The sequence below is a fragment of the Schistocerca gregaria genome, unplaced genomic scaffold, assembly GCF_023897955.1.
Source record: "Schistocerca gregaria isolate iqSchGreg1 unplaced genomic scaffold, iqSchGreg1.2 ptg000131l, whole genome shotgun sequence".
Lineage (NCBI taxonomy): Eukaryota > Metazoa > Arthropoda > Insecta > Orthoptera > Acrididae > Schistocerca > Schistocerca gregaria.
The window spans coordinates 1,236,765-1,252,753 of NW_026061717.1; the positions used below are offsets into that span (position 1 = coordinate 1,236,765).

Consider the following 15,989-nt stretch of genomic DNA (forward strand, 5'->3'; position numbering starts at 1 on the left):
CACAGATTACAGAATGCCACCATATGCGCTTCGGAAACCACTACCGCTCATCCGCGGAATGATCAAATCGTAGTCAGTTTGAGACATAACTCCCATGGAGGAAAGTCCGCATGGTGCCTGTTGTATTCAATCCGGATGCTATTTCTGTGTTTCATCAACAGTCTGAAGGTCCACAGATTACAGAATGCCTCCAGACGTTATCCGGAAACTACTACTGGTTTTCCCGGTAACGATCAAGGCGTAGACAGTAAGAGACCCTACTCCCATCGTGAAAATACGCATGGTGCCGGTTGTATTCAAGCCCGATGCAATTTCAGTGTTTGAACGACACTCTGATGTCCACAGATTACAGAATGCCCCAGATGTGCATCGGAATCTACTACTGGTCTTCCAGGAACGATCAAATAGTAGGCAGTTTGAAAGATTACTCCCATGGAGAAAAGTCCGCATTGTGCCTCTTGTATTCAATCCCGATGCAATTTCTGTGTTTCATCAACACTCTGAAACTCCGCAGATTACAGAATTTATCCAGATTTGCTTTGGAAGCTACTACTGGTCTTCCAGGGAACGATCAAAATGTAGACAGCTTGAGACATTACTCCCATGGAGAAAAGTGAGCATGGTGCCTGTTGTATTCAATGCCGATGCAATGTCTATGTTTCATCAGCACTGTGAAGGTCCACAGATCACAGAATGCCTCCAAATGTGTTCCGAAAACTACTACTGGTCTACCAGGGAACGATCAAAGCGTAGACAGTTTCAGACATTCCTCCAATGGAGAAAAGACGGCATGATGCCGCTTGTACTCAATCCCGATGCAATTTCATTATTTCTTTAAGACACTGAAGGTCCACGGATTACAGAATGCTTCCAGATGGGCTTCGGAAACTACTAATGGTCGTCCAGGAATCGAACCAACTGTAGACTGTTTGAAGCATTACTGACATGGATGAAAGTCCGCATAGTGCCTGTTGTATTCAATTCCGATGAAATTTCTCTGTTTCATCAACACTCTGAAGGTCCACAGATCAGAGAATGCCTCCAGATGTGTGTCGGAAATTACTAATGGTCTGCCAGGGAACGATCAAAGCGTAGACAGTTTGAGACTTTACTCCTATGGGTGAAAATTCCGCGTTTTGCCTGTTGTATTCATACCCGATGCAATTTCTGTGATTCATCGCATCACTCTGAAACTCCACAGAATACAGAATGCCTCCAGACGTGCTTCGGAGGCTACTACTGGTCTTCCAGGGAACGATCAAAGTGTAGTCAGTTTGAGACATTACTCCCATGGAGAAAAGTCCGAATGGTGCCTGTTGTATTCAATCCAGATGCAATTTCTGTGTTTCATCAACACTCTTTAGGTAAAAACATTACGGAATGCCTCCAGATGTGCTTCGGAAACTACTACTGATTTTCCAGGGAACGATCAAAACGTAGACATTTTGAGACATTACTCAAATTCGAGAAAAGTCCGCATGGTGCCTGTGGTATTCAATCCCGATGCAATTTCTGTGTTTCATCAACACTCTTACGCTCCACAGATTACAGAATGCCCCCAGATGCGCTTCGGAAACTACTACTTGTCTTCCAGGGAACGATCAAAGCGAAGGCAGTTTGAGACATTACTCCCGTGCAGAAAAGTCCGAATGAGGCAATCATTTATTCAATCCCGATGCAATTTCTGTGTTCATCAACACTTTGAAGGTCCGCAGATTACAGAATGTCTGAAGATGTGCTTCGGAAACTACTATCGGTTTTCCCGGGAACGATCAAAGCGTAGACAGTTTGAGACCTTTCTCCCACGGAGAAAAGTCTGCATGGTGCCTGTTGTATTCAATCCCGATGCAATTTCAGTGTTTCATCGACACTCTGAAGGTCCACAGCTTACAGAATGCCACCAGATGTGCTTCGGAAACTACTACTGGTCTTCCAGGGAACGATCAAATCGTTGGCAGTGTGAGACATTACTCCCATGGAGAAAAGTCAGCATGGAGCGTGTTGTATTCAATCCCGATGCAATTTCTGTGTTTCATCAACACTCTGAAACTCCACAGATTACAGAATGCCTCCAGATGTGCTTCGGAAACTATTACTGTTTTTCCCTTTAACGATCAAAGCGTAGACTCTTTGAGACATTACTCCCATGGAGAAAAGTCCGCATGGTACCTCTTGTATTGAATGCCTATGCAGTGTCTGTGTTTCATCAGCACTGTGAATGTCCACAGATCGCAGAATGCCTCCAGATGTTCTTCGGAAACTACTACTGTTCTTCCAGGGAACGATCAAAGCGTAGACAGTTTGAGACATTACTCCCATGAAGAAAAGTCCGCATGATGCTTGTTGTATTCAATCCCAATGCAATTTCTGAGTCTCATCAACACTCTGAATGTCCTCAGATTACAGAATGACTCCGGATGTGTTTCGGAAAATACTACTGGTGTAACAGGGATCGACCAAAGCGTAGACAGTTTGATGCACTACTCCCATAGAGAAAAGTCGGCATGGTGCCTGTTGTATTCAGTTTCGATGAAATATCTGTGTTTCATCAACACTCTGAAGGTTCAAAGATTACAGAATGCCTCCAGATGTGCTTCGGGAACTACTACTGGTCTTCCAGGGAACGATCAAAGCGTAGACAGTATGAGACATTACTCCCATGAAGAAAATTCCGCGTGGTGCCTGTTGTATTCAATCCCGATGCAATTTCTGTGATTCATCTCAACACTCTGAAACTCCACAGATTACAGAATGCCTCCAGACGTGCTTCGGAAGCTACTACTGGTCTTGAAGGGAACGATCAAAGTGTAGACACTTTGAGACGTTACTCCCATGGAGAAAAGTCCGCATGGTGTCTGTTGTATTCAATCCCGATGCCACTTCTGTCTTTCATCAACGCTCTGAAGCTCCACAGATTACCGAATGCCTCAAGATGTGCTTCGGAAACTACTACTGATTTTTACGGGAACGATTAAAGTGCAGATTGTTTGAGAATTTACTCCCATGGAGAAAAGTCCTCATGGTGCCCGTTGTATTCAATCCCGAAGCAATATCAGTGTTTCATCAACACTCTGAAGGTCCACAGATTACAAAATGAATAAAGATGTGGCTCGGAAACTACTACTGGTCTTCCAGGGAATGATCAAAGCGTAGACAGTTTGAGACATTACTCCCATGGAGAAAAGTCCGCATGGTGTCTGTTGTATTCAATCCCGATGCCTCTTCTGTCTTTCATCAACGCTCTGAAGCTCCACAGATTACCGAATGCCTCAAGATGTGCTTCGGAAACTACTACTGGTCTTCGAGGGAACAATCAAAGCGTAGACAGTTTCAGACTTACTCCCATGGAGAAAAGTGAGCATGGTGCTTGTTGTATTCAATGCCGATGCAATGTCTGTGTTTCATCAGCACTGTGAAGGTCCACAGATCACAGAATGCCTCCAGATTTGTTCCGAAAACTAATACTGGTCTTCCAGGGAAAGATCAAAGCGTAGACAGTTTGAGACATTCTTCCAATGGAGGAAAGTCCGAATGGTGTCTGTTGTATTCAATCCCAAAGCAATATCAGTGTTTCATCAACACTCAGAAGCTCCACACATTACTGAATGAGTCCAGATGTGACTCGGAAACTACTACTGGTCTTCCAGGGAACTATCAAAGCGTAGACACTTTTAGACATTACTGCCATGGAGTAAAATTCGCATGGTGCCTGTTGTATTCAATCCCGATGCAATTTCTGTAATTCGTCAACACTCTGAAACTCCACAGATTACAGAATGCTTCCAGATGTGCTTGGGAAACAACTTCTGGTCTTCCAGGGAACGATCAAAGCGTAGACAGTTTGAGACATTACTCCCATGGAGAAAAGTGGGAACGCTGCCTGTTGTATTCAATCCCGATGCAATTTCTTTGTTTCATTAACACTCCGAAGGTCCACAGATTTTAGAATGCTTCCAGATGTGCTTGGGAATCTACTACTGGTCTTCCAGGAATCGAACAATCCGTATATAGTTTCAGACATTACTCCCATGGAGAAACGTCCGGATGGTGCCTGTTGTAATCAATCACGATGAAATTTCTGTGTTTCAACAGCACTCTGAAGGTGCACAGATTACAGAATACCTCCAGATGTGCTTCGGCAACTTCTACTGGTCTTCCAGGGAACGATCATAGCGTAGACAGTTTGAGACATTACTCCCATGGAGAAAAGCCCGCATGGGGCCTGTTGTATTCAATACAGATGCAATATCTATGTTTCATCAACACTCTGAAGGTCCACAGATTACAGAGTGTCTCAGATGTGACTCGGGAACTACTACAGGTCTTCCAGATATAGAAAATACCGTTGACAGTTTGAGACATTACTCACATGGAAAAAAGTATGCATGCTGCCAGTTGTATTCAATCCGCATGCAATATCAATGTTTCATCAACACTATGAAAGTCCACAGATTAGAGAATGCCTCCAGATGTGACTCAGGAGCTACTACTGGTCTTCCACGAATCGAACAAACCGTAGACAATTTGAGACAATACTCCCATAGAGAAAAGTCCGCATTATGCCCGTTGTATTCAATCCCGATGAAATTTCTGTGTTTCATCATCACTCGTAAGCTCCACAGATTACAGAATGCCTCCAGATGCGCTTCGGAAACTACTACCGGTCTTCCACGGTATGATCAAAACGTAGTCAGTTGGAGACATAACTCCCATGGAGGTAAGTCCGCATTGTGCCTCTTGTATTCAGTCCCGATGCAATTTCTTTGTTTTATTGACACTCTGAAGGTCCACAGATTACAGAATGCTTCCAGATGTGCTTGGGAATCTTCTACTGGTCTTCCAGGAATCGAACAAACCGTAGACAGTTTGAGACATTACTCCCATGCAGAAAAGTCCGGATGGTACCTGTAGTATTCAATCGCGATGTAATGTCTGTGTCTCATCAGCACTGTGAAGGTCCACAGGTCACAGAATGCCTCCAGATGTGCTCCAAAAACTACTACTGGTCTTCCAGGGAACGATCGAAGCGTAGACAGATTTAGACACTACTTCCATGAGGGAAAGTCGGCTTGATGATTGTTGTATTCAATCCCGATGCAATATCTGTGTCTCATCAACACACTGAAGGTCCTCGGATTACAGAATGCCTCCAGATGTGTTTCGGAAACTACTACTGATCTCCCAGGTATCGATCAAAGCGTAGACAGTTTGGTACATTACTCCCATAGAGAAAAGTCCGCATGGTGAATGTTGTATTCAATCCCGATGAAATTTCTGTGTTTCATCAACACTCGGCAGGTTCACAAATTACAGAATGCCTCCAGATGTGCTCGGAAACTACTACTGGTCTCCCAAGGAACGATCAAAGCGTAGACAGTTTGAGCCATTACTCCCATGGAGGAAAGTGCACATGGTGCTTGTTGTATTCAATCCCGGTGCAATTTCTGTGTTTCATCAACACTCTGAAGTTCAGCAGATTACCGAATGCTCAAAATGTGCTTCGGAAGCTACTACTGGTCTTCCAGGGAACGATCAAAGCGTAAACAGTTTGTGACATTACTCCCATGGAGAAAAAGTCCTCATGGTGCCTCTTGTATACAATCATGATGCAATATCTTTGTTTCATTAACACTCTGAAGGACCACAGATTACAGAATTCTTCCAGATGGGCTTGGGAAACTACTACTGGTCTTCCAGGAATCGAACAAACCGTAGAGAGTTTGAGACATTACTCCCATGGAGGAAAGTGCGGATGGTGCCTGTTGTATTCAATCCTGGTGCAATTTCTGTGGTTCATCAACACTCTGAAGGTCTTCAGATTTCAGAATGCCTCCAGATGTGAGTCGGAAACTACTACTGACCTTCCAGGGAACGATCAAAGCGTAGACAGTTTGAGACATTACTCCAAGGAGAAAAGTCCGCATGGCGCCTGTGGTATTTAATCACGTTGCAATTTCTGTGTTTCATCAACACTCTGAAAATCCACAGATTATGGAATGCGTCCAGATTTGGTTCTGAAACTACTACAGGTCTTCCAGGGAACGATCAAAGCGTAGACAGTTTGAGACAATACTCCCATGGAGAAAAGTCCGAATGGTGCCTGTTGTATCGACTCCCGATGCAAATACTGTGTTTCATCAACACTCTTAAGCTCCCCAGTTTTTACCGAATGCCTCCACATGTGCTTCTGAAACTGCTACTGGTTTTTCAGGGAACGTCAAGTCGTAGACAGTTTGAGACATTACTCCCATGGAGGAAATTCCGCATGGTGCCTGTTGTATTCAATCCTGATGAAATTTCAGTGTTTCATCAACACTCTGAAGGACCACAGATTACAGAATTCTTCCAGATGGGCTTGGGAATCTACTACTGGTCTTCAAGGAATCGAACAAACCGCAGACAGTTTGAGACATTATTCCCATGGAGATAAGTCCCCATGGTGCTTGTTGTATTCAATCCCGATGCAATTTCAATGTTTCATCAACACTCTAAAGGTCCACAGATCACAGAATGCCTCCAGATGTGCTCCGATAGCTACTACTGGTCCTACAGGGAACGATCAAAGCGTAAACAGTTTGAGACATTACTCCCAAGGAGGAAAGTGCGAATGGTGCCGGTTGTATTCAATCGCGATGAAATTTCTGTGTTTCATCAACACTCTGAACGTTCACAGATTACAGAATGCCTCCAGATGTGCTCCGAAAACTACTACAGGTCTTCCAGGGAACGATCAAAGCGCAGACTGTTTGAGACTTTACTCACATGATGAAAAGTCCGCATGGTGCCTCTTGTATTCAATCCCGATGAAATTTCTGTGTTTCATCAACACTCTCAAAGTTCACAGATTACAGAATACCTCCAGATGTGCTTCGGAAACTACTACTGGTCTTCCAGGGAGCGATCAAAGCGTAGACAGTTTGAAACATTACTACCATGGAGAAAAGTCCGATGGTGCCTGCTGTATTCAATCATGATGCAATTTCAGTATTTCATCAACTCTCTGAAGGTTCACTGAATACAGAATGCCTCCAGATGTGCTTCGAAAACTACTACTGGTCTTCCAGGGAACGATCAAAGCGTAGAACGTTTAAGACACTACTCACATGGAGAAAAGTCCGAATGGTGCCTGTTGTATTCAATCAGGATGCAATTTCTGTGTTTCATCATCACTCTTAAGCCCCACAGATTACAAAATGCCTCCAGATGTGCATCGGAAAATACTGCTGGTCTTCCAGGGAACGATCAAAGCGCAGACAGTTAGAGACATTACTCAAATGGAAAAAATTGAGCATGGTGAATGTTGTATTAATTGCCGATGCAATGTCTGTGTTTCATCAGCACAGCGAAGGTCCACGGATCACAGAATGCCTATAGATGTGCTACGAAAACTGCTACTGGTCTTTCAGGGAGCGATCAAAGCGTAGACAGTTTGAGACATTACTCAAATGGAGCAAAGTGAGCATGGAACATGTTATATTCAATCCCCATGCAATTTCTGTGTTTTATCAACACTCTGAAGGTTCTTAGATTACTGAATGCCTCTAGATGTGTTTCGGAAAATACTACTGGTCTTCCAGGTATCGATCAAAGCGTTGACAGTTTGAGACATTACTCCCATGTAGAAAAGACCGCATGGTGCCTGTAGTATTCAATCCCGATAAAAATTTCTGTGTTTCATCAACACTCTGAAGGTTCCCAGACTACAGAATGCCTCCAGATGTGATTCGCAAACTACTACTGGTCTTCCAGGGAACGATCAAAACGTAGACAGTTTGAGATATTACTCCCATGGAGATAAGTGAGCATGGTGTCTGTTGTATTCAATGCCGCTGCATGTCTGTGTTTCATCAGCAATGTGAAGGTCGACAGGTCACAGAATGCCTCCAGATGTGCTCCGAAAACTACTACTGGTTTTCAGGGAACGATCAAAGCGTAGACAGTTTGAGACATTACTCTCATGGAGGAAAGTCCGCATGATGCCTGTTGTATTCAATTCCGATGCAATTTCTGTGTTTCATCAACACTCTGAAGGTCCTCAGATTACAGAATGAATAAAGATGTTACTCGGAAACTACTACTGGTCTTCCAGGGAACGATCAAGGCGTAGACAGTTTGAGACATTACTCCTATGGAGAAAAGTTCGTATGGTGCCTGTTGTATTCAATACCTATGCAATTTCTGTGTTTCATCAACACTCTGAAGGTCCACAGATTACAGAATTCCTCCAGATGTGCTTCGGAAACTACTGCTGGTTTTCCAGGGAACGATCAAAGCGTAGACAATTTTACACATTACTCCCATGGGGGAAACTGCGCATGCTGTTTGTTGTATTTAATCGCGGTGCAATTTCTGTGTTTCATCAACACTCTTAAGATCCACAGATTACTGAATGCCTCCACATGTGCTCCAAAAACTACTACTGGTCTTCCAGGGAACGATCAAAATGTAGACGGTTTGAGACATTACTCCCATGAGGAAAAGTCCGCATGGTGCCTGTTGTATTCAATCCCGATGCAATTTCTGTGTTTCATGAACACTCTGAAGATCCACAGATTGCGGAATGCCTCCCGATGTGTTTCAGAAACTACTACTGGTCTTCCAGGGAACTATCAAATCGTAGATAGTTTAGATATTACTCCCATGGAGAAAAATGAGGATGGTGTCTGTTGTATTCAATGCCGCTGCAATTTCTGTGTTTCATCAGCACTGTGAAGGTCCTCAGATTACAGAATGCCTCCAGATGAGTTTCGGAAACTACTACTGGTTTTCCAGGAATCGATCAAGGGGTAGACAGTTTGAGATAATACTCCCATGGAGAAATGTTCGTATGGTGCCTGTTGTATTCAATCCCGATGCAATTTCTGTGTTCCATCAACACTCTGAAGCTCCACAGATTACCGTATGCTGAAGATGTGCTTCGGAAGGTACTATTGGTCTTCCAGGGAACGACCAAAGCGTAGACAATTTTACACATTACTCCCATGGGGGAAACTGCGCATGCTGTTTGTTGTATTTAATCGCGGTGCAATTTCTGTGTTTCATCAACACTCTGAAGGTCCTCAGATTACAGAATGCATCCAGATGTGTTTCGGAAACAACTACTGGTCTCCCAGGATTCGTTCAAAGCGTAGACAGTTTGAGTCGTTACTCCCATGGAGGAAAGACAGCATGGTGCGTGTTGTATTCATTCCCGATGCAATTTCAGTGTTTCATCAAAACTCTCAAAGTTCACAGATTACAGAATGCCTCCAGATGTGCTTCGGAAACTATTATTGGTCTTCCAGGGAACGATCAAAGCGTAGACAGTTTGAGACATTACTCCCATGGAGAAAAGTCCTCATGGTGAGTCTTCTATTCAATCCCGATGCAATTTCTGTGTTTTATTAACACTCTGAAGTTCCTCAGATTACAGAATGGCTCCAGACGTTTTTCGGAAACAACTACTGGTCTGCCAGGGATCGATCAAAGCGTAGACAGTTTGAGACGATTCTCCCATGGAGGAAAGTCGGCATGGTGCCTGTTGTATTCAATCGTGATGCAGTTTCAGTGTTTCATCAACACTCTGAAGGACCACTGATTACAGAATGAATAAAGATGTTACTCGGAAAGTACTACTGGTCTTCCAGGAAACGATCAAAGCGTAGACAGTTTGAGACATTACTCCCATGAAGAAAAGTCCGCATGGTGCCTGCTGTGTTCAATCCCGATGCAATATCAGTATTTCATCAACACTCTGAAGGTCCACAGATTAAAGAATGCCTCCAGTTGTGCTTCGGAAACTACTAAGTGGTCTTCCAGGGAACGATCAAATCGCAGACAGTTTGAGATATTACTCCCATGGAGAAAAGTGAGCATTTTGTCTGTTGTATTCAATGCCGCTGCAATGTCTGTGTTTCATCAGCACTGTGAAGGTCCTCAGATTACAGAATGACTCCAGATGTGTTTCGGAAACTACTATTGGTTTTCCAGGAATCATGCAAGGCGTAGACAGTTTGAGACATTACTCCCATGGAGAAAAGTTCGTATGGTGCCTGTTGTTTTCAATCCCGATGCAATTTCTGTGTTTCAACGACACTCATAAGCTCCACAGATAACTGTATGCTCAAGATGTGCTTCGGAAGCTACTACTGGTCCTCCAGGGAACGATGAAAGCGTAGACCGTTTGAGACATTACTCAAATGGAGAAAAATCCGCATGGTACCTGCTGTATTCAATCCCGATGCAATATCTATGTTTCATCAACACTCTGAAGTTCCACAGATCACAGAAGGCCTCCAGACGTGCTTTGGAAACTACTACTGGTCTTACAGGGAATTATCAAAGCGTAGACAGGTTGGGACATTATTCCCACGGTGAAAAGTCCGCATGGTGCCTGTTGTATTAAATTCCGTTGCAATTTCTGTTTTTCATCAACACTCAGAATGCCAACAGGTCACAGAATGCCTCCAGATGTGCTTCGGAAACTACTACTGGTCTTCCAGGAATCGATCAAAGCATAGACAATTTGAGACATTACTCCCATGGAGGAAACTGCGCATGGTGTTTGTTGTATTTAATCGCGGTGCAATTTCTGTGTTTCATCAACACTCTGAACCTCCACAGATTACAGAATGCCTCCAGATGTGCTTCGGAACTACTACTGGTCTTCCAGGGAACGATCAAAGCGTAGACATTTTGAGACATTACTCCCATGGAGAAATGTCCGAATGGTGCCTGTTGTTTCAATCAGGATGCAATTTCTGTGTTTCATCATCACTCTTAAGCTCCACAGATTACAGAATGCCTCCAGATGTGACCCGGGAACTACTACTGGTCTTCCAGGTATCGAACAAACCGTAGACAGTTTGAGACATTACTCACATGGAGAAAAGTCCGCAATGGTGCCTTTTGTATTCAATACCGATGCAATATCTATGTTTCGTCAACACTCTGAAGGTCCACAGATTACAGAATGCCTCCAGATGTGCTTCGGCAACTGCTACTGGTCTTCCAGGGAACGATCAAAGCGTAGACACTTTGAGACATTACTCCCATAGAGAAAAGTCCGCATGGTGCCTGTTGTATTCAATCCCGATGCAATTTCAGTGTTTCATCAACCCTCTGAAGGTCCACAGATTACAGAATGTATAAAGATGTTACTCGGAAACTACTACTGGTCTTCCTGGGAACGATCAAGGCGTAGACAGTTTGAGACATTACTCCCATGGTGGTATCTGCGCATGGTGTTTGTTGTATATAATCGCGGTGCAATTTCTGTGTTTCATCATCACTAAGAAGGTCCACATATTACAGAATGCCTCCAGATGTGCTTTGGCAGTTACTACTGGTCTTCCAGGGAACGATCAAAATGCAGACAGTTTGAGACATTACTCCCATAGAGAAAAGTCTTCATTGTGATTGTTGTATTCAATCCCGATGAGATATCTGTGTTTCATCAACACTATGAAGGTTCACAGACTACAGAATCCCACCAGATGTGTTTCGGAAACTACTACAGGTCTTCCAGCGAACGTGCAAAGAGTAGACAGATTGTGACATTACTCCCATGGAGAAAAGTCCGCATGATGCTTCTTGTATACAATCCCGATGCAATTTCTTTGTTTCATTAACACTCTGAATGTCCGCAGATTACAGAATGCTTCGAGATGTGCTTGGGAAACTACTACTGGTCTACCAGGAATCGAACAAACCGTAGAGAGTTTGAGACATTACAACCATGGAGATAAGTCCTCATGGTGAATGTTGTATTCAATCCCGATGCTATATCTGTGTTTCATCAATACTCTGAATGTCCACAGATTACAGAATGCCTCCAGATGTGTTTCGGAAGCTACTACTGGTCTTCCAGGGAACGATCAATGGGTAGACAGTGTGAGACATTACACCCATGGAGGAAAGTTTACAATGTGTTTGTTGTATTCAATCCCGGTGCACTTTCAGTGTTTCATCGACACTCTGAAACTCTACAGATTACAGAATGCCTCCAGATGTGCTTTCGGTAACTACTACTGGTTTTCCCGGGAACGATCAAAGCAGAAAATGGTCAACAGCAACATTCAGACGGTTTCTCACTGCTCAATTGCTACACTAAAACGATATGTTTCATTTTTAGAACTGGAAAAACAGGACCGTTAGAAGATTCGACCCTCCAATCTTCGGATCCGAAGTCCGACCCCTTATCCATTAGGACACACGGTCAAGGACAAACAAGTGTAACTTAAATATGATTCATCTCAATACGCTCACACCACTGAGGAGTTGTGTTTTCGTTCTACACAGCCGCTGCCCCTTGCTCTTTCCCACGCACTTGATACATTCAACCTGTTACGAGACCAACCAAATATATACTGGGAAACAAGACCACACACTTTGTGCATTCGGAATCGAGGGCAGGGCGTCCCTCGCCGCATTTGCTACGATGGCCATTTGCTACTTCTGCAAAAGCCAGATACTGTTTGCTATAAGGCCACGACGCTCAACTGATATCCAAAATTCGTGTGCCTTCTGTGAGGATCGAACTCACGACCCCTGGTATACTAGACCAGTGCTCTGCCACTGAGCTAAAGAGGCGCAATCTAGCGATACTTTTGCGTACTTCGTCCTTACGGTCGTCTGGATCATCAGACTTCAGCTGACAACACTTCATATTACCGTCTAATATTTTCAGCTATGGCGACCCATTTCTGCTTGGCTACACATCTGACACGTAAACGAAGTGCTCTCAAAATAACACCACTGGCATTTCCGAACATGTCTTTCACACATGTCTACAAAATCACCTTCACCTTCAGATACAGTTTCCTTGCGACTAACGGAGACGTAGGCAAAGTTTAAAGTTGCTATTTCCATTACATCACATTAATCAGAAAAACGGTAATTTACATCTGCAGAGGAACAAAATTCCGTTCCGCCAAGCGTGGGGCTCGAACCCACGACCGAGAGATTAAGAGCCTCATGCTCTACCGGCTGAGGTAGCCGCGCTGCCTCGGTGAATACGTGCCGGTTAGCACGTCACACATTACTCGTATGGGTTGATTGGTCCCATACAGAAATTCTCCATGCTGATTAATGTTTTCCTAACATCACACTCGTCACGTAGTTCACTTTTATTTCATAATCATTTCTGAGAGATAAAAGAATTGCATGACAACTTGCACAGCTAGTTTCGTCAAAATTGGCACACATACTTGATGTGACTCATAAGCCGAACGAGTTACTTTCCGACGTTGTTTTAGATGAGCAAGAGCCAGTCAAAAACTCGCGGCGACGGCTCTCTGCCAACCAATTCGCTATTTAACACCGCTCTTGTTGTGCGTGTTTCAGGCTGAAGAGCATCTCCAAGCAGAAAATGGTCAACAGCAACATTCACACGGTTTCGTACTGCTCTAGTGCTACACAAAATCGGTATGTTTCTGTTTCAGAACTGGAAAAACACGAGCGTGACAGGATTCGAACCTGTAATCTTCAGATCCGAAGACCGACGCCTTATCCATTAGTCCACACGGTCACTGACAATCAATTGTAACATATATACGACTCACCTCAAAACGCTCACACCACTGAGGAGTTGTGTTTTCGTTCTACACAGCCGCTGCCCCTTGCTCTTTCCCACCCACTTGATACATTCAACCTGTTACGAGACCTACCAAATATAGACTGGGAAACAAGACCACACACTTTGTGCATTTGGAATCGAAGGCAGGGCGTCCCTCGCCGCATTTGCTACGATGGCCATTTGCTACTTCTGCAGAAGTGGCGGCGGCGGCGGCGGCGGCGGCGGCGACGACGACGACGACGACGACGACGACGACGACGACGACGACCGCGGAATGCTCTGAGATATGTGAGAAATACATCTATAAAATATATTTCAGACTGCCCCGTCCCACCTTATGCTGTACCGGTTTGGCAAATGCTGTATCTGCGCCATTCGCCTTAATCACATCTGAGGATAATTCTTAATAAAACGCCTCTCGCTAATTGTTCGTTATCCCAGATACTGTTTGCTATAAGGCCACGAGTCGCAACTGATATCCAAAATTCGTCTGCCTACTGTGAGGATGGAACTCACGACCCCTGGTTTACTAGACCAGTGCTCAGCCACTTTTTTTTTTTTTTTTTTTTTTTTTTAGACGGTTTCGTACTTCTCAATTGCTACATTAAAACGGTATGTTTCTTTTTCAGAACTGGAAGAAAACCGAGAGTGACAGCATTCGAACCTGTAATCTTCAGATCCGATGTCCGACGCCTTATCCATTTTTTTTTTTTTTTTTTGTTCGCCCTAAAGGTCAACGTAAACTTCAGTCCAGGTGTAGAGAATATTTTTACATAAAGGCGGCAAAACCAGCTACAGTATAAAAGAAATCGGCTCACACAGGCGACCTTAGCCAACACCCTCCCTTTCAAATGTCAGGCTAAGCATATTTGTAAAATCTTTACGGAGTCCTGGCAAGTTCAATCGGTTCCAGTAAGCAGTAAGGATGTACTGCCGAAACATTAGGTGTTCATCCTCTTCATGACAACTATTGACAAAATGTACGAAGTGTCCAAGCAAGCACATAACGGTATTGAGCTTCGTTCGCGGATAAAGGGAAGAATCGGGCCGTACGATGATGTCAATGGTATAAGCGGTTTTGGCAGTCCTAGTGGCAAAAGCCAGTTGTTTCCTGAGCCAAAGCCAATTAGCAAGGTGCCAACTGCAGGTGAATCGATGCTCAAGTGTGTCCAGGAGACCACACCGAGTGCAGTTGTCCGTGTCAGAAAGACCAATACGTTACAGTCGTACGTTGGTGGGGACCAAACCATTAACTACCCTACACCATGTGGACGCCACAGCCATTGAGTGGATCGGCAGACTAACATTCTTCCAGATGTTCCTCCAGGACACTGATGGAGACGCCAGTTCGATTGGATTGGGACCAGCCAGCCCCTCACAATGGGCAATCAAGCTCTTGGTTGTTGGCACCAGTCATCGCAAGAAGACGTCACCGAGGTAACTAACCGCAATATAAAATTCCCGGACGTGTTTCAACTTAAAATTGAGGCGACCGACGTCGACAGGTGGAGCAAGGCTCTTTGGACGCAGAACAGTAAAAAGTCTGGATGTAATTGAAGTCACTTCTTGCGTAACAATGAGAGTCGTACGGCGGACGTACAATCAGATGCCTTGCGAGTAATGTCAGTGAGGCCCAAGCCTCCGGAGATACGCGGTTTCGTCATAACCTCGTAACGCAACTTGAATAGATGACCCTTCCATATAAACCTGCTAGACAATTGGCGCAACCTTTTCGCCACCATAATGGGAAGTGGGAACAGCTGAGCAACATAATAGGCTTTACATAACACGTACGTGTCTAAAATTCTGACTTTTTGCAAAATGGTAGCAGACCGCTGCTCATGGACCATCAGAGCCCCCTGTATCTTCTCGGTGACAGATTTCCAATTAAGAGCCGCCATTTTTATGGGACACCGATCAATGCTAATCCCCAATGACGTATGGCGATCGACAAAAGTGGCCCAAGGGACATCAGCATCGCGAAACCCTCGAATATCAAGGAACTTACATTTACCGTGATTGAGACGCGCTCCAGAGACACAACAGTATGCATCAACTACCCCTTTCAACAATGTGATATCATCACGTTGACGGAGGAGAACAACGACATCGTCCGCGTACGCCTTAACAGTGAACTTCCCACCAGAGAGGGTCATACCCTGGAGCTTGAAAGCAAGAGTCCGAAGCAGCGGTTCCAGGGACAATATGAATAGAGACATAGAGAGCGGACTACCCTGAGGTACCCCTCGGCGGATAGCAATGGGCGGCGTTAGCTGCCCATTGACTGACACCCGAGCAGTTATTCCCCTATACAAATTACCAAGAACACCACGTGATGAAGCGTTAAAACCTGTTGTATCTAAAACACGGTTTAAAAACACATGACTGACGTGATCAAAAGCCTTGTAAAAATCGAGGAAAGCAAAGGCACAAT

At 44.3% G+C, this 15,989-nt stretch overlaps 1 non-coding gene across 1 annotated transcript; it reads right to left on the minus strand.

The window, feature by feature from the left end:
- Positions 1-12,498: 12,498 nt before the first annotated feature.
- On the minus strand, positions 12,499-12,570 carry Trnat-agu (transfer RNA threonine (anticodon AGU)). Its single transcript has one exon. It is a non-coding gene; the product is annotated as a tRNA-Thr (tRNA).
- Positions 12,571-15,989: the final 3,419 nt, after the last annotated feature.